This window comes from Diceros bicornis, chromosome 11 (genome assembly GCF_020826845.1).
Source record: "Diceros bicornis minor isolate mBicDic1 chromosome 11, mDicBic1.mat.cur, whole genome shotgun sequence".
Taxonomy (NCBI): domain Eukaryota; kingdom Metazoa; phylum Chordata; class Mammalia; order Perissodactyla; family Rhinocerotidae; genus Diceros; species Diceros bicornis.
This window is the reverse complement of record NC_080750.1, coordinates 9,332,631-9,352,421: the sequence shown is the minus strand read 5'-3', so window position 1 is coordinate 9,352,421 and position 19,791 is coordinate 9,332,631.

Below are 19,791 nucleotides of genomic sequence, written 5' to 3'. Positions count from 1 at the left end.
GCTCACCATATTTACCATCGCCACCCAGTCCAGGTCCTACCATCTCTCACATGATACATTCTGGTAGTTTCAGGGCTGATGTCCTGCTCTTCAACTTTGTCCTTCTTAGGCCTATACTCAACACAGCAGCCAGTGTGATCCTTCAAAAGAGAAATCAGACCATATCACTCTTCTGCTGTAAACGTGCAGTGGCTTTGCATCTCACACAATAAAGTCCAAAATCCTCAACAAGGCCCAGAAGGCTCTCCATGATCTGCCTCTGCCAGCCTTACTCCCTTATTTCTCTCCAATCTCTGTATCATTCATTGAGCTCTAACCCCTCTTACCACGCTTTGAAAACACCACCAACGCTCCTGACTTGCACCTTTGCAGGTGTGGTTTTCTTTATCTGGAATTCTCTTCCGCCATCACTCCTCAGCTCCTTCATGTCTGTGCATGAATAACACCTTATCACAGTGACTTTTGTATCTACCCTGAAAAAATAGTATCCTAGCCTCCTTGTTCTGCTTTATTTTTCTACAAAACACTTATCACTATTTGACATGGTATATGATCTATACAACACATTGTCTGTTCTCCATGGATTCACTAGAATATAAGCAGCATGAGAACAGAGAATATCTGCAACATTTTCAATAATGCTGAACACATTGTGGATGCTCAATAAATGATTTTGAATGAATTTGTCAAATTTATCCAGATTTTACATGTATTTGCAAATATTTCTGAAAAGTTTATTTTGTGAGATTCTATGGTTCTAAGTAATGCTGCATTTCTAGAAATGCCAGTCCCCCTCCCCAAGTAGATTCTAAGTAGATTCCAGATGCATATGGGGCAAATCAAGACCAAAACCAGTGATTTTCAGACAGTATGTAATCCATGAGCCTACACTAGTTAAAGATATGAGGACAAAATTACGAAGTGACATGAACTACAGGTAGAGTAGAAATAGGAGCCAAGGATTAAGACTTGGAAAAACAAGGAAAAGTTATAAGAAAAAAAAAGACAAGTACGAACACTGAGTGAGTCTATTTAACTCCAGCAATGAAGGCTGGGTCTTTCTTCTGTGAAGCTGTTCTTAATGGCTGGGTGAGCGTAGTCACACCACACAGCATCGAAAGCCAGGGCCCAATATCTTCCCAGAAGAAACTCTGCTTTACAAGCTTTTGTAATCTCAGTGCTTAAGAAAGTATTCTACACAAAGTAAGCACCTAATGAGCATGCGATAAAGCCGGTGATAATAATATAAAAAAGACACAGGAGATTTACAGCCCCAACTTATTCAAATGCATGCAAGATGCTCTGCAGGTGAATACTCTCAGAAATGTGTTCCTTTAGCAGATAAAGCACTTTCCTTACATTTTGTATCCCTGTTGAAGTGCAGACTGCTGATCGCCAGCTAAGCAAACAGGGGAAAAAAATCTGTGTCACCTTTCTTGGGAAAAGTTGTGAAAGACATAAGGCACTAGATGTCAAAGAGAAAAGAGGATCCTTCCTTGGGATCTCCCGGTAGTGATGACAACCTTTCAACACTGTGCTTATTTAGTATTTTCATACTTGTCATTTCATTTCTTTCAAAGAATGGTCAATAACACCTTTAACTTGACAGGCGTTTTCTTCATGCAAATATTAAAGAAAATCCTGAAATTTCTCTGTTTTCTCAATAGCCCAAAGAATCTTATTGGCAGCTGGGCATATTGTAACTTCCATACAAGCTACTTTGTCCTTGTCACTTTTGGAAAATTATCCAAACTGTTCTTCTCCCTCATCAAAATTAAATTCTCAGTGAATAAATATCCGACAATTACCATTTTAATGGGTTTTGTTTACACATGTCACACATATCACAAATTCTAGCACAGGTAAATTTAGCTCTATCCAAAGGACGGTGACTGATTTGGGTGGGTTTTTAAATGTTAAATAATATATTATTTCATGTTTATATGGCATTGATATAATATTTGATGATTGGTGTTTAATTTTCTGCAGTCCAAGCCTTTGCATCTCACTCAGGATAAAATCCACTGAACTAACTTCGAGGGGCACTTTTCCAGTGACTATCCTTGTTTATTCCTCTAGTCTTAGCATAATTATTAACAATGCCCCTTTCATTCTGAAAAGTGATTAGATAATTAATTACATGGTCATCCTCACAATATAACTACTGCATGATGTTAATATTTCTCCAAACACTTTTTGACTCATCGGTTGAAATTGTTTTCAAGGTCCACGGCCCAAACTGGAATATTAGAACATTATTTTATAATTAAATCCCACCTTTTGACCAGAATAGCATTATAAAACTTGATCACTCATTTGAAAAGAATTAAATCAAAATATTTTTCAGTTGTTTCTAATAATCAGGCACACTTTCAGGAAAAGAAATATCTGCCACTGAGAATTTCAAAAAGTGTGTTAGCAACTAAAGACAGAAACAACGGCAATAGGAATAGTGACAGTAGCAAGAGCAGTAGTCACAGCAATGGAATAACAACTACTCTGTATCGGGCATTTGCTATTTCCCAATCATTGTGGTAAGCACTGTATATAAGTAAGTGTATATAATAATCTTCATGTCAACCATCAGAAGTAGCTGTTATTATCCCTATTCTATAGATGAGAAACTGGGGCTTGTAATTTTAGGTAACTTGACCAGGTCTCACGGTAGCAAATTGCAGACCAGAGACTCAAGATCTGTTTAAATTGATTCCAAAATTCATGGCCCTCTACGCTGAGCTATACTGCCTTTCTACTCCCTCATTCTAGGAAGGAGGTTATCAAGTACGTGAATGAGGATGGTATGTCCTGGAATAGTGGTGATCCAGTGAGGCTGGAACACAAGGTGATGGTAGGGAGTGGTCTAAGAAAGGGGATGTGGAGCTATCTTAGAAAGGATCTCAGAAACCAAGTGAAGAAATGTTTAACTGCCATGCGCACAATAAGAACTTAGTGGAGTTTTTCAAGCAGAATAGTGACAAGATCAAATTTATTTCAGAAACACATGTTTGAGGGACGGGAAAAGGGAAAATTAGAAAGGAGAGAGACTCCACATAGCAAGCCCAGTTAGGAGACTAGCTCTAGAAAAGAGATAACAAGATCCTGAATAAAATCTTTGACAGAGACAATGGAATGGAGGGAATTTCTTTGAGAGATATTTAGGAGACAGAGAAAGCTTTCTGACTGACTGGCTGAGGTAAAGGATGATGAATAAGAAGAGAAGGATGACTCTGAGGTAAGGCTTGAGTTCCTGAGCAAAAGGTGGTGCTAAACACTAAAAGAATGCTGATAAGTTGCAGGTCCAGGTCTTTTCTTGGGGGGCAAGTAGAAATAAGGAGTTGAGTTCAATAATTGTTAAGTTTGTGGTCCCTGGTGTCCATATCGTAACGACAAAGGATGGTTTGGAGAAGGGGAGGCCTAAAACTAACCCATGATAGAAAAGATCATGAGTTAAAATATTTTTAAAACTCGAGTACAATTAGTAATTCAGGCATAAAAGAGAACGTGCAAGTCAGGCTATGGAATTTCATACCAAGCTTTAACCTGTGTAGATTCCTATCTTGTGTCAGAGAATTCATAATGATTCTTTGCTGTTCCTCTCACAAGTAGAAAAACGACCTAGCTCTTTTCTACTTTACCTGGTATAAAGTAAAGAGGATATTACTCAAAAACTTAGATAGTTGGTACATTGTCTCCCTTAAACGAGAAATAGTGTGCTTTTATGTTGAATGTAAGTATTACTGTGGTTTCTGTCCTATCAGTTTTTAACATTTCAAAACTTTAACATTTTACATTTAACTTTAACTTTTAACATTTCATAACTTTAACATTTCAAAAAAATAATAACAATAACATTATGACTCTAGAATTGCTGTCTCTTTTCCACCCATTTGTGCATCATGTTGTAGCTTGCCCAGAGCAACAAGATTTAGAATAGGAACACTTATAAAACTACCATTTGGTTCATTCTCTCTAATCGTTTGGTAATATTTTAAAAAGAAAAGAGTGAGGGATAAAGCAAAGCCTTCTTATTCATTCGCATCAGATGGTTTTAATACCATGCATTATACTTTTTTTCACCTCGGTGCTGCTTAAATTCTCTACATATTCAATTGCTGACAATAGGCAACAGTATATGCTGGGAAATTGTAATTCTAGATGTATGTTCTATTGTAATAAGTATAATCAGCTAATCTCTCTCTTTAAGCTTACTTTTGCTTAAAATGGTGACATTTCAAAATAGTGTGTTAAATTCAGTAGTTATATCTTATAAGAAATTAATCATAGGTACAAAGGATAGAGGGATCTTGGTGTAAAGAGCGTCAGATATCTATTAGCTTGTTCATTTTCACAAATACATAAAAAATCTGGGCTGTCACTTAAAGGTCATCCAGAACAGAACGTTTAATAAGAGCTTTATTCCATGTATTAAGACAGTGTACAGAAAACGATGAGATCAGTGAAATAAGGGGTCCTGATTGTTAAGCTCCTGGCATTTTGGTCCATCTTGGTTGACTTTTAGGGATCAATCCTTATCATATTATCCAGAAATAAATTCCTGTGTATGAATAGAATTGATCTGATGACAACACTTTCTCGGAGGCATTTTCTATCCAGAGCAAATGAGCTCTTTCTTCTAAATCTACGGCCTTTTCACTACCCTCATACAGTGTGCTATAATAAAAACGAAATTCTTTGAGAATTCAGTCACTGTGGGTGCATCTGATTCATATTCTTGATATTCAATTTTGTTAACTATTAAGGGAAATTTTAAAAGAGAAGGCTCATAAATCATATAACTCACACATGAACCAATCAAATAGAAATTGAACTTTGCCTATAAGTTGTTCTCCTTTGTTTATATTGAACCTGAAATCAAATATAATTACCTTTCTCCACCATGGCTTTCTCTCACATTTGGAATTCACTTGATGAAACAAAGATTTCTATCCAGTCATAAAAGACCTTGAAGAAAGTGATGAGAAACCTCTGCAGAAGTCTAAACACAGCGTTTGAACAACCCATACACTGCACACGCCTGAGGAGGCCTGAAACCTTACTCCGAGAGAGTGGAGATGGAGCGCTCAGATGGCCAGGTTTGTGAAAAATTAATAGATTAGTGTGGGAATAATTAAAATCCCTTCTTAACCTGAGGTGAGTGGGAAGAAAAATCTCCATTATCGCATTCTCTATTCTCTTCCATCAGGGTCATGAAATTATTAGGATTTCAATATTCTGAAACTGACACAGGCAGACAGATGATTTGTTCTATTTGTTCCAAAGCTGAATCTGTTTTAATGAGGCTTACTTTTAAACTATATTTTTTAATTTGATACTTATTCAATATATATCCCGTACTTATTAAACATTTCAGTAACTTTGACCACATAAGATGACCATATATCTCAATACAAATGATTTTGTTCATTTCAAACCACATAACATTTACTCCATGTGAGGCATGGTAGAAACAGAGATATATGAACACCTGCCCTCTATGATTTAATTGTCAAGAAGGAAAGAGTGATGTGCAAATAAATAATTATAATTGATTAATATGAATATAATAATAGAACTATATAAAATTCTTGATCATCCTGGAGAAAAGAATAAATAACTGCCCAGGAAATTAAGAAAAGTTTAGAGAGAAGTTGAGATTTGACATGAGTTTTGAAGGTTGAATAGGAGTTTTCAGGTGGAGAAGTCAGGGAAGAGCATCCCAAACTGACTAAATAACGTGCACGCAATGAAGATATAAAGGAATATGGCCCATTTATTACTTAGGGTAAATACTAAGTGCCACTACAAAAAGACTTAGAGGTGTGTACAAATACAAACAAGAGTTACCTCCCACTCACATGAAATGGATGTTTTTGGTTGACATGTGGCTTTTCTCTATGCAGTGATTCAGAGACCCAGGCTCCTTCCTTCATGGGCTCTGCTGTCTCCTAAAGCATGGTCTCTGCATCCAGCTGACAAAAGGAGTGAGAGATCTTGAAAGGTCATATCTGCTAGGCTAGAAATGGCACACTTCACATCTATTCATATTCTACTTGCTAGAACTCAGTCATATGGTCACAGTAACTCTAAGGGAAGCTGGGAACTATGATCTAGCTTTGTCTTCTGGAATTCAAGTGTACTTGGCAGAAAGGCTAACTTCTATTTTAAAAAAACCATCTCGGTGTCATATCACAGTAAATGTTTGCTTCTTGCCTACATCACAGTACAATGAGGGTTATCAAGGCGGGTCTGCTGCATGGGTTCATTCAAAGATCAGCTTTCTTCCGTATAGTGATTCCAGCATATTCTAGGATCTTAAGGCTTCTGCCTGATCCTCAGCAGTGGCCAGAAGACAAAAGGAGAGAGAATCATGTGAGGGGCCAGGCCTGAAAGTGGTGGACATCCCTTCCACCAGAAATTAGTCATATAGCCCCACCTATGAAAAGGCTGGGAAGTGATGTCTGGATGTTTGCCAAATAAAATAGATATTTGTGAACATCTAGCCAGTCTTTGACATCCTTCTGTTTTGAATATACCTTTTACTCTCCTCACAGAGAATGCCCTTCTCACCTCCCCAAAAGAGACAGCCAAAGTCCCAACCAGTCATTGCCTGTAACTCAAAGTCTAGAATCTCCAGGAGATGTGCAGTTGTCAAGTTCAAATGCTGTTCCTAGTGGTACCATATGTACTAAAAAAAAACAAGTTTATTTGGATGCCGTGCAAAAAACGTATATGTTTTATATACAGTATGGAGCGGGGGCAGAATAACTACAATAAATCCACCCATTTGAAGAAGGGAAGACTGAGAGCAGTCACTTGACAGTAGCAACTCTGAAATCCTGGTGGTCTAACATGGTGAACAAAGGTTCTTTTCCTGGCGCGTGAGAGAGGTTCCTAAATTAGATCCTGTGTCTGCCTTCTGGGAGGAACTCTTCATTTTCCATTGCTCTCTGTGGCCCCTGACTCACCCTCTTAGAAGGTTCCTCATTTTCCATCATTCTACACTGGGGAGAATGCCATCGTTTGGGGGTGCCGAGCCTTCACAGCTCATTTCTTCTTGGAGTAAACTCGGTGGCTGAAATTTGTTTAATATCCTGAACATTCAAAGGCTTTTTCCTTTGACATTTTTTCATTGATAAGTCTCTCAAAAACTTAGCAGTAGGCTGCTGATTTGCTTCCAGGCACTTTCACATGCCAGTAACCACACTCAACACGCTTTCCTAGACCTCATTTTATTTCTGTGCTTGCTTAACCCTTAAACCTCATCTCTCAACTTAATGAGGTACCTTGACCTGAGATGGAACAATAAGCCTGAGTGGGACGATACCTTTAATTTGATTTTTCTATGGTGCTAACTCACTTCAGTGGAAAAGTCTCACTGGGTCTTCAATACTCAAAGCCTTTTTTTTTAATCTGATCTTTTATGTCTCTTACTATTTGGAGTTCAGAATCAATTGGCTTTCCCACCTTAGAAAGACCTCCAAATTCCTCTGGTTCCCTTTTTTGTTAACAAATAGGCCAACTATTTCTGAGCTCTTTTCTTTCTTACAACACCTTGCCAAACTCATTCAATAGCAACCAATACTCGTGAATAATGTTCTGTTTTCCAACCTCTTTCCATAGAAATAGTATGGGTAGGCTTGAGATATGTCTTGCTAGTTATCCTAAGTTATAATTTTACCAAATATTTTGCCTTGGTAAAGGATGGATCTCAACTATCTTCCTGTTAATCAGCTCCTTTGTAGCTCATTGCCCAACCATTGAACCACTGGTACATACTGTAGGTTTTATTACAGCAGCATTCGCCCCTCAATTTTTATGTTAGTCTGGAAGGCTAAAGGTTAATAGAATCAATTAAAAAAAATCAAAAGATTGTCATCTCAAAAAAGTTTCTTTCTTGTTTACATCACAATCCAACGTTGGTTGGAGGGGGAACATTGCTTTATGTAATCATTTAGGGATCCAAACTCCTGTCATCTCGTGGCTCTGCCATACCTTAGAGGCTCAAAGTTCTGTGCTATACTGGCCACGCCTGGCCTGCAGACAAAGGAAGAGAAAGTGAGCATGGAGGATTATATAAGGCTTTAAGGGTCAGGCCTGGAAATGGTATATATCACTTCTATGTACATTCTGCTACCCAGCACTCAGAAACATGGCCCCATCTTAAGGCAGAAGATTGAAACATACAGAGAATATAAAGAGTGAGATAACACAGATGTTGATTACAGCTTGTAAGTTTCTGCTACAACAAAAGAGAAAATGGAGTTTTGAAGAGCAGCTGGCAGTTTCTGCCTTGTCTCTTTCCAGGATGCTGTACTACTTAGAAACTGAGCCATGCGGGTTTAGCATCAATGGAGTTACTATAACTTAGACCCACTAGCTGTGCCCAAAGATGAGAGGGGACAAGATATAAAAGAGCCAGATCACTGAAGTCGTTTTATGCCATGGTAGAGAATTGTTTTCCATTCTATAGTCAGGAAGAATCTATTTGAGATTTGTTTTTCACAGTAGAATAACACAATCAAATTTGCATTATAGAAAGATTACTGTAAAAATATGAGAAGAAGAAGGAAACTAACATTCACTGGACATCATTTAACACCATAAATTAGCTAGGTGCTATTTCATTTGACTATAGCAACAACCTTGTAAAGCAGGTAATTTTATTGTGTCCCATTTTTAAGATCATATAAAGCTTTAATTACCTTTCCCTTTGTCCCACAGTAAGTCTCAAAGCCAGTACGCAAACTGAGAAATATCTGACTCCAGAATCCATATTCTTTTCATTAGGTAACCTGGTTGACTGGAGGTGAGACTAGAGACATAAAGGCATTTTATGTCTGCCTTTGCATTCATATTGCATTCAATATCTCATGCAAATAATGAAAAGAGGGTATGTACTAGGTCAGCAGTTATGAGGATGGAAAAGTGAGGACTCATTTGGGAAATACCTAGAAAGTATAATAGATGAGACCTGAGCATCCATTGAATGTGAGAAGTAAAGGAGAGAGAAGAATCAAGGATGTCTCGAGTCTCCAGCTTAGGAGAAATGAAAGATGCTGTAGGAGGCGGAGCATGTTTATGAGGGAATACCAAGTTCAGTTTTGGCTATTTTGAGCTGAAGATGCACACTAGATAGTGGAAAATAAAGACCTGAAAATAAGAAAGAGATCAAAGCCAAAATCTTACCACTGTGCTATGGAACTGCGCTGTGGACAATCATTAGCAAACTCCCCTGTATTCTCAACTTCTCCTCTAAATTTTCCCTTCACCTTCTTGCTCTAATGAAAACACAGGTTTCCTCTGTGAGCTTGTTTCCCTTGAAATCTCTCACATTGAGTTTGATGTCCCCTCACAGCCCTTATACCCCTGGACCTATAAGTGCAGTAGGTATCCTTGTTTCTCGTAGTGGATTCCAGATCATTTCCCTTCCCTCTTCCCTGTAAAGGAAAAAAAAAAAAAAAGCTTTAAATTCCGTATCTTCAGAATGCTCCACCACTAGCCCTGCTTTTTATTGTCATCTACTGTTCCCCAGTGTATTAGTCAGCTCTTGCTGCATCAGGCTGCACAACAAATAACCCCAAAACTCAGTTGTTCACAAAGACAATCACTTATTTTTTACTGACAGGTCTGTGAGGTGGCTCTAACTTAACTAAGATGAGCTGGACTCACCTGGGCTTAGTTCCAGGTTGTGGATAAATTTCAGGTCTGTTTCACGTCTTCCCATTCTAGGACCTAAGCTAAATGAGCAGCCAGCTTTGGGCATGCAGTTCTCACATCAGAGGTCAAGAAGAGCTCAAGAGAACTGGCTGAGGCTTGTAATGCCTCTTAAAGTCTTTGCTCAGAACTAGCACACTTTCACTTATCTCCACATTCCTTTGGCCAAAGCAAGTTACATAGCCAAGCCTAATATTTGCTAGACAATAATAAAATCTACCACAGTGGGTCACTCCGCCTCATTAATTAAATATTTTATCTCACGGATCCCTGAAACTCTCTCTCAAGTTGATTTTGTCACAATTTCGTAAACATTTTCATGAAATGACCATTCAGAAATGACCATTTCAACACTCTGGTCTCTCAGTTCTTTAGACTACTCTCCTCCATTGAAGTGGGTTCATTCCCATGTTCAACCTCTAGAATTTATCATTACCAAATAATAATTTCAACCTTCCAACTCTTCGAGAACTTCTTGCTTTCTTTCTTTTTCATCTCCCCCCCATTATTCCTGCTCACTACTTTTAATACTCTGTGATAGGCAGAATAATGGTCCCCAAAGAAGTCAGTGTCCTAATCCCTGCTATGTTACACAGCAAGGGGGAATTAAGTTTGCAGATGGAATTAATCCTACTAAAGAGCTAACCTTAAAATATGGAGATTATTCTGGATTATCTAGGTGTGCCCAATATAATCACAAGGATACTTAAATGATGAAGAGGGAGGCAAAAAAGTCAGAACCAAAGAGACAGCATCTTGAGACAGACATGAACTGACATTGCTGGCTTTGAAGATGAAAGTGGCCCATAAGCCAAGGACCAGGGGCAGCGTCTAGAAGCTGGAAAAGGCAAAAAAAAAAAAAAAAGGATTCTTTCCTACTGCCTCTAGAAGGAAGCTCAACCTTGCCATCACCCAGATTTTAGCCCAATGGACATACTTCAGACTTCTCACATCCAAGATTGTAAAATAATAAATTTGCGTTGTTTTAAACTGTTAAGTTTGTGGCAATGTGCTACAGCAGCAATAGAAACTAATATGTACTCCATTCCAAACAACCCTTTAATCACAGAAAAAACAATAATAACTACCACATTTTCACTGCCCCCCACTTTTCCTCTCACTTCACTTGATTCAATCAATTCACCAAGCTTAACTTCCATGGCCAATTCTTATAATCACCCCCCTCTCTTGCTTTATGATACTTAGCAAAACCCAAACACTAGCTCTCAGCCCACTCTGAGCCTGCACTCACACGACAGAACGTGGAGATGACAGCACATTCAGACCACAGTCACTTTCAATTCATTGTGTCTTCCACCAAGTGAGTCCCTAATACCGCCCAACTAAAATACTGTATTTCTCTAGTTCATTTACTAATCCACTCTTCTGAGTAACCGAAGAATAAGTCCACACCTATTTCTCTCTCCTCAAAACCCTCACATCAATTCCCCCATTACTTTAGGTCAATGGTCTTATTTCATTAAATAAAACAATCAGAAGATTACGTCTGCATGCTAACGCCATTCTATCTATCCACCTTCCCATATCTGTGCCTTGTAATTTCTCTTCTATTACTATGGATGATTCACCTGTACTTCTAGCTAAAGCCACATCTTTCACTTGGATACTAGATCTCATCTCCTTTCACCTACTCCAGGATATCAATCCAGAAATTCTCCTGTGTCCCTGAAGCTTCCATTTTCCCTCTCTACTGGACTATTTCACTTTATATAAGAACATGCTGTTATTTCTCCTACCTTAAAAATTAAATATCTTCTCTTGGTTCTCCCAACCCTCTCCATAGCTGCAGCATTTCCTTCTTTTAGCTAAACTTCTCAAAAGAGTTGTTGACCCTCATCGTCTTCCATTCCTTACCTCCACACCTCCTATGCTCTCTTGAACCCACTCCAGTTAAGTTTTTCCTCAAACACTACAAAATAACAGCTTTTGTTAAGTCACCAATCACCCTGTATTCCAAAATCCAAAGGTAATTATCAGTCATCATTTTGCTTGACTTATCAATAGTGTTTGATCGTGCAGATCACTCTCTGTTTCTGAAAGTACTTTTTCACTTGGTTTCAAGGTCGCCATCCTTTCCTGGTTTTCCTCTTATTCTCAGTGGTGTCTCCTTCTTCATATCTTTTGCTGTGTCCTTCTCATATTTCCACTCTTTAAACAGTGCTGTGTCGCAGATCTCACTCATTGGACCTCTTCTCTATCTGCACTCATTTACTTAGTGATCTCACCCAATCTCATGGCTTGAATATGATGGTGAAAATGTTAAATTAATATCTCTACCCAGGAACTCATCCCTGAACTCCAGCATCTTATATTCAAGACTTTCTCCACAACATCAACATTTGGATGTTTAATAGACATCTCAAACAAAATATCCCTCTTGACTCTTCTTCTCACTGACACACACACATACACACACACACACAAAACCTGCTCCTTTTGAACTCTTTACATCTCACATCTCATTAGGAACTCCATTCTCATAGTTTCTCAGGACAAAACTTTGGATGACAATTTAACACTTCTCTTTCTATAACATTGATATTCTGTTGGTTCTACATTCAAATTATTTTCAGAATCTGATCATTTCCCCCTTACGTTTACTGGAACATCCCTGGTCAGAGCTTGCTTGGATATGGCAGTAACCTCTTAACTGGTCTCAACTCAGCCATCATCAACTGGCTTCTCATCCCAGTTGGTGAAAGGCAAAACCAAATCCAGCCCATCTGAGCCTTTGTACAAAACATTATGAACCACCCAGGATCGCCAACACAATATTGAAGGAGGGCAACAAAATTGAAGGACTGATGCTACCCAATTTCAAGACTTACCATAAAGATACAGGAATATAAAAGACAGTGTGGTATCAGTGAAAGAACGGACAAATGGATAAATGAAACATCATAGAGAGCCCAGAAATAGACCCTTAGAAATATAGTCAGCTGATCTTTGACAAAAGAGCAAAGGCAATACAATAGAGCAAGGATAGTCTCTTTAACAAACGGTGCTGGGACGATTGGACATCCACATATGAAAATTGAACCTAGACACAGACCTTACACATCTCATAAAAATTAACTCAAAATGGATCATAAAACTAAATGTAAAACTCAAAACTATAAAACTCCTAGAAGATAACATAGGAGAAATCCTAGATGACCTTGGGTATGGTAATGGCTTTTTAGATACAACACCAAAGTCATGATTCATGAAAGAAATAATTGATAAGCTGGGCTTCATTAAAATTAAAACTTCTGTTCCGTGAAAGATAATGCCAAGAGAATGAGAAGACAAGCCATAGCCTGGGAGAAAATATTTGCAAAAGACACATCTGATAAAGGACTGTTATCCAAAATATACAAAGAACTCTTAAAATGTAACAATTAGAAAGCAAAGCATTAGATTAAAAATGGGCCAAAGGCCTTAATAGACACCTCACCAAAGAAGATATACCAATGGCAAGTAAACGTATAAGCAAACATACAAATAAGCATAAGATGTTCCACATCATATATCATCAGGGAAATGAAAATGAAGACAACAATGAGATACCACTACACACCTATTAAAATGGTCAAAATCTGGAACAGTGACAACAGCAAGTGCTGGGGAAGATGTGAAGCAATAGGAACACTCACTCATTGCTGGTGGGAATGCAAAATTGTAGAGCAGCTTTGGAATACAGTTCAGGGGTAGTTTCTAAAAAAACTAAACATACTCTTACCATATGATCCAGCAAGTGTGTTCCTTGGTATTTACCCAAAGGACCTGAAAACTCACGTCCAAACGAAAACCTCCACACAGATGTTTAGAGCAGCTTTATTCACAATTGCCGAAACTTGGAAGCAACCACGAAGTCTTTCAGAACATGAATGGATAATAAACTGGATGTAGTACATCCAGACAATGGAATATTATTCAGTGCTAAAAAGAAATGAACTATCAAGCCATGAAAAGACGTGGAGGAACCTTAAAGGTACATTACTAAGTAAAAGAAATCAATCTGAAAAGGCTATATACTGTATGATTCCAACTACATGAAAGTCTGGAAAAGGCAAAGCTACGGAAATAATAAAAATATCACTGGTTGCCAGGAGTTAGGGGGGAGGGAGTGATGACTAGGCAGAGTATAGAGGATTTTTAGAGGATTGAAACTACTCTATGATACTACAATGGTGAATATATGTCATTATATTTTTTTCCAAACCTATAGAATGTACCTTACCAAAAGTCAACCCTAATATTAACTATGGATTTTATGTGATAATGGAAAAGGAAATAACCTTCCTCAGTAAAAAATGTACTATTCTGGTGAGTGATGTTGATAATGGGGGAGGCTATGCATGTGTGGAGTAGGAGGCGTATGGGAGATTTCTGTACCTTCCTCTCAATTTTGTTGTAAACCTAAAACTGCTCTAGAAAAATAAAGTCTCAAAAAACAACATTATAAAGCTCCCCATTCCTCTAGCAAATGCAGCCCCATAACAGCGCACCTGGCGTAATCAGAGCCTTCCCGAACCACCCTATTTATAATTGTGACTCCTCTCCTCAGTCCCACTTCACCAGAACTCCCCGTCTTCCTTCTTGACTTTGTTTTTCTCCATCGCGTATTATGTATCTCACTTGTTTATTTTGGTTATTTTCTCTCTCCTCCCTCTAGAATGCAAGCTCCCTGAGGACAGATATGTTTCCTTGTCTTGTTGACTATTGTATTGCTAGTGCCTAGAAAAGTGCCTGACACATAGCAGGTGTTCGGTTATATTTAATTAATTATATTTTTGAGTAAGAAAGCCTAGCATAGTTGAAACATAATGAGTGTGCTCACTCAGCAAAAATGTTTAGAATGAGAAAACAGGGCAGTGGAGACAAGGAAGGACACTGAGAAGGAATGGTTAAAATATCTGACTTGATTCTCAAATTCATAATAAACCAATTGCTTCATATGATAGCATGAACCATGCTGATGATTCTCAAAGTTGTCAAATTACTTCTAAAAAATATTATACAAGGACTGTGTGAGTGTGATTGTGTGTGTTTGATGGGGAATTAGGGGAGGGAAAGAGATGACTAACAAATTTAGCCTTACCTTCAAAGGTCAGAAATTTGGGGAAATTCACTCCAATTGATGGACTGGCATGTATGTTTGGAAACCTCAGGCTAAAGTAAATAAAAAACAAATGCTCAGTTTCATTCTTGTTTATCTTTTCTCTGATCACTGTGAGTCTCTCTCAAAGTACAAAACCACGAGCAGTGAAAATATATGTTAACAGCTCAAAAATCAAAGAAACTAGCACTCATATTTGGAAAGCAGGCAACAACCCTTTGCCATATCTTTTTATAATAGAAGACTTAAATTTTCAACCTCATTGACTTTACTAAAACTTCATTCCTTTGAGTCAACGTATCTTCCTGGTGCTTAAAGGCAAAATAGTCCAGCTGCACAATTATATGCATAATTTATCAGATCAGTTTCTTTCTATGGAAAGAGTTGTGAATTCTCTGTTCTATGCTGTCAACTCTCAGGTTTGTATTATTGTTGACTGTCATGTTACTTGCTGAAATGAATCCAAAAGCACGAGTCCCTATCCTGTGACATTGGAGTCCAACTGCAAAAATACCACTTGCCATGAACAGTATGCTCTGGCTGTCTGCTCAGACATGACAGACTGTTCAAGCCAGGTCTTTTCTTTGCCCTTTCCACTGGCCTAACATTTGTCCTGTTCCACTAGCCAACTTGTATAAAATTAATTGCTTAGAAACCGCCAAATGATGTTTAGACTATATGGAAAGCAACCTGGTAGGTGTTTTCCCATTTAAAATCATTTGTTGGACAAACATACTATAAAAGACCTTTTGGGGACCACTGGCAAAATTTGACAGTGGGCTGAGTGTTGGATGACATTAGGAATTTTTATGTTCAGATGTGGTAATGTTGCTTTAGGTGAGTGTGTGCTTATTTTTGTAAAGATGCACATTGGAAGTACTTAGAGATGAAATGTAAAGATGCAGGTAATTTATTCCACAATAGCTTAGCAAACAAAAAATGGAGTTATAAAGTGAAAAAGAAAGCTATCAATTCCCAAAACATAATTGATGATTTTCATTAGTTCTCATGTTGGCATACATTCTTCCAGTTATAAAATAAGCATGACTACCTGCTAGTTATTGAGTACTCCTTATGTGCCAGGCACTCTAATACAGTATTCCATGATCTCATTTAATTATCCAACTAACTTATTGGTTAGGTAATAATATTCTCATTTTAAAAATGGGAGCAGTACCTTAGAGACATTAAACAATTTTCCTAGATTACACAGTCTGTCAGTTATCCTCTGTGTATACACACACACACACATATAACAAGAACATGCATACCTCCCCACAGGCATTCATTCAAATGTGACTTTTTTTCTTATATATATATATATATATCCCTCACTACTTTCTAAGTACCTTAGACACTTCACCTGAGCAGACCTCTAAAGGCATCTGGGCTTGCACCCCCAGATTGGAGCAGTGGTTTTCAAACCATCCATTGCAGAGCTGTAGGTTCCATGGAAGACATCAGGGGTCCCACCTCGGTCAAAGGAGATTCCCCTGTGGGAGATGTCTCTCTTAATCCATTTTACTTATGAGGCTATGTGTAAAATTCCATTTGATAAAAGTATTTTGCTACTAAAAAGAGTTTGGAAAATAAAAATCTAGATGAATGGATGGATGATATAATCTTCATGCAGTCCTTTATGACTATTATTTTTCTCAGCCAAGCTTTTGAAAGTGATTGAAAGACAGTCAGGTCAAGATTAGACTGGTGGAAAGTACCTCGAGGGCAGTGGCTTTCCTGTGGGAGTTAAGTGGGGCGCTGCATGCTTCAATAGGCAGCTGTGGGAATAGGCTGATGTCCTCTTGTAACAATTAAGAATCCTGAAAAGGACATGTACCTGACTAGAGGGGCTGCTCATCTCTGCTCCCAGGTGAGCCAGGGAATACCCATGGGTAAGACTAAGATTATCATCAGACAGCAGTTCTGCGTGAGCTCTGATACAGCAACAACTGGGCAAGCAACCTTCTCAATTCCAGACCGTAGAGCAGGACTGAATAATTTTAGCTTAGGACATGTTTATAGGTTACTACCCATTGCCCCTTAAACCATATAAAAATGCCCAATAAACCACACAGAGCATCGGATGAGCCTCCATATATTCATATGCAATAAGATGTGAATAAGCCAAACATTTTACTCAATATATTAACTTCCATTATAGAATTTTTTTTTGCAGCTCTTTTTTTCTGCCAGGAAATAAATAGGTAGTTGGAGCTAGCCTCTATTAAGACCACTATTAAATCCTGGTAATAAAACTAATTCATTTTCATCCTACAGAATGTTTATCATTCAATTGACTGCAGCAGGGGAATATTCATCTAGAGATATAAAATATTTATAGAGTATGTTAAAATGGGGGGAGAGAGAGTGACCAGAACACATCTCGATTTCCTTCCTCTAGAAGGCATTATCCAATGCATCAACAACCCATTCCTACTGACTTTGATTCTCTTAGTGGTATTACAATGCAAATCTTTATACATTGTTAACCAGTTGATGGTAATCAGTGCAGTGCAATCCTTAATCATCTCTGTCCACAAATTTAAAGACTGAGAAAACATCAGTGAAAGCCACAGCCTTAGATCACATTCTATGGAAATGTTTGGCGACCAAGTGGTACAAAGTTTATCGGTGGTTAGTCCTGGAACAGCAGAGCCTAAATAGAGCCTGCGGTTCCTACAGAATGTTGGCCTGAGACATTCGTACTTGTATGAAGCAAGAAAATAGCACATATTTTAGATTGAAATCTTAATGGATTCATAATTTGGGTGAAATGAAGAGTTGCCTTTTAAAAAATAGGATGGACTACGTTTAGTTATACCAAATAGGAAAATAGTGATAAAAGCCAAGCAATTATGAAAAATCTTTATGCAGTCATAAAAGAACCACTTTCCCCATCCCCAATACACTATTTAGCCCGACCTTGTTATTTCAGCTCAATTACTATGTGGGTCCCAATCAGAGAGGAGCTAAGAATCTGGCAGTTGGTATTGACATGTTATACTGAGAAAATTAAATCACTCCTGTGTGAATTTGTATCTGAGCTTCTACAGCTTACCTATCAAGTTCATATACGGATGACATGTCTCCTTATCTATCTATCCTCCCTCTTGGATATATCCACCATGTTGGGATGTCCCCACGGAATTTTTTGAACCAAATTGTAAAGTAAACATATACATTTTTACATTTAATCAGACTCTGAATGACCGCCTCCAAGTTGAACAGATAAAATAACTGTAGGTTACTGTGGTGGGATCCCCCATGGTGGGAAAGGAGAAGCTCTCCCTCGAATGCCGAGAGAGTTTTCCGTGGTCTGCAAGGAGCAGCAAAGCTCAGATACAACCTGAAAGCACCTTCATCCTCTTAGCATTTTCTGCTCCACCCATGTCTTGCTCAATTCAAATTTGTGTACAGAAAGACCCAATATTATGGGGAAAAATGTACTACTTAAAATTATGCTTAAAACCACCCAACCCCTTTCATCTGTTCCTGTCTCAAATAACCCAGCATCAATATCTTTTTTTTGTGTGTGTGAGGGAGATCAGATCTGAACTAACATCGATGCCAATCCTCCTCCTTTTGCTGAGGAGGACTGGCCCTGAGCTAACATCCGTGCTCATCTTCCTCTAATATCTTTTATTTTTTTAAAAATAATAGAAAAATACTCTTGCAAACAGTAAGACACACTCTAGCACCCAGTAGACACTCAATAAGTACATGTTGAATTGAATTTTTGAATAAATGAATGAAAAACTACTGTTAATCTGACCTTCCACATTCTAGCGTAGACAAGCTTCTCTTACACTTTTCCACTGTCTTGAACTCTTTTATTTTTCATTAAACCTTCCAAAAGAATTAGAAGGAAAAGGAGAAAAAAACAAATTCATATCCTTAAATTCACCACACCCAAAACATTGAAGGAAAGGCAAAAGGCAAAACGAAGAAAAAATGAATAAACTCTTTGGTTGAGATGTTTATGTAAAAAGAAAACCCAAACTTAAACAGATTCCTTAGGGTATTAGAATCTCCTAGACATATTTTACATTTGGTTCTGTGTTTGTTAGTGTTTTCCTTCTTGTTTTGTTTCTGTGTTCTTCCTGGTTGGCTGTGTGCAGGAGACCATCTGGTCTCAGTGGACACAGTCTCTGCACCAGCCAGGACGGGTACCCACTGTGGGTTAGATTTATGTTACAGAGGTCAACTCCTTCATAAAACATAAAGAAAAACAAAAACATAAGAAGTGACTTGCTTAAGATGACTGAATTGATTAGTAAGAAAATTATTAATAGAGGCCACCCAGATGTCCTCATACCTAATTTACTGCTTTTTGACTTTCTATTAATACTATCTTTTTTCTGCGTGGATAATAGAGAACAAGTTTCATTTTTTTCTTCAAAGGGAGCCCTTTGTGAAATGAAGAGATATATTCTGGTGTCTCAATCCATGATTGTAAAGAAGTCATTACTATTTGTTTCAAAATTGTTATGCCAGTCATCAGTATGTGGTTCACGGCATTGTTTGGGTTTCTTTCTGTTATAAGCAAAGAGAAAATAAGCCTATAATTAAACTAAGTTAGGTATACAAATAAATGTATTAACTCATGCAACTAAAAAAATGGTTTCAGTAATGGTTTCAGGTCTAGGTGGATCCAGCGATCCAGAGCCACTGTGTCTAAACTGTCTGTCTTACAGGTTTAGGGATCCTGGCAGTCTGAAAAGATGGCTTCTGCTGGGTTCTTGTGCTGATCCCTGCACTAACCACTTCTGGCAGGAGATGAATTCCTCAGACTGGCCAAGCCTGGCTCACATGCACATCCCTGTCACTGGGGGGAAGGATCCTCCCTCCAACTACATGGAACCCCACAATAAAGAGGGATTCCATTATCAAAAGAACGAGGAGGTATCTTGAATACGAAAACACACATAAAGATGTCCATCATGGCTTCCTTTTCA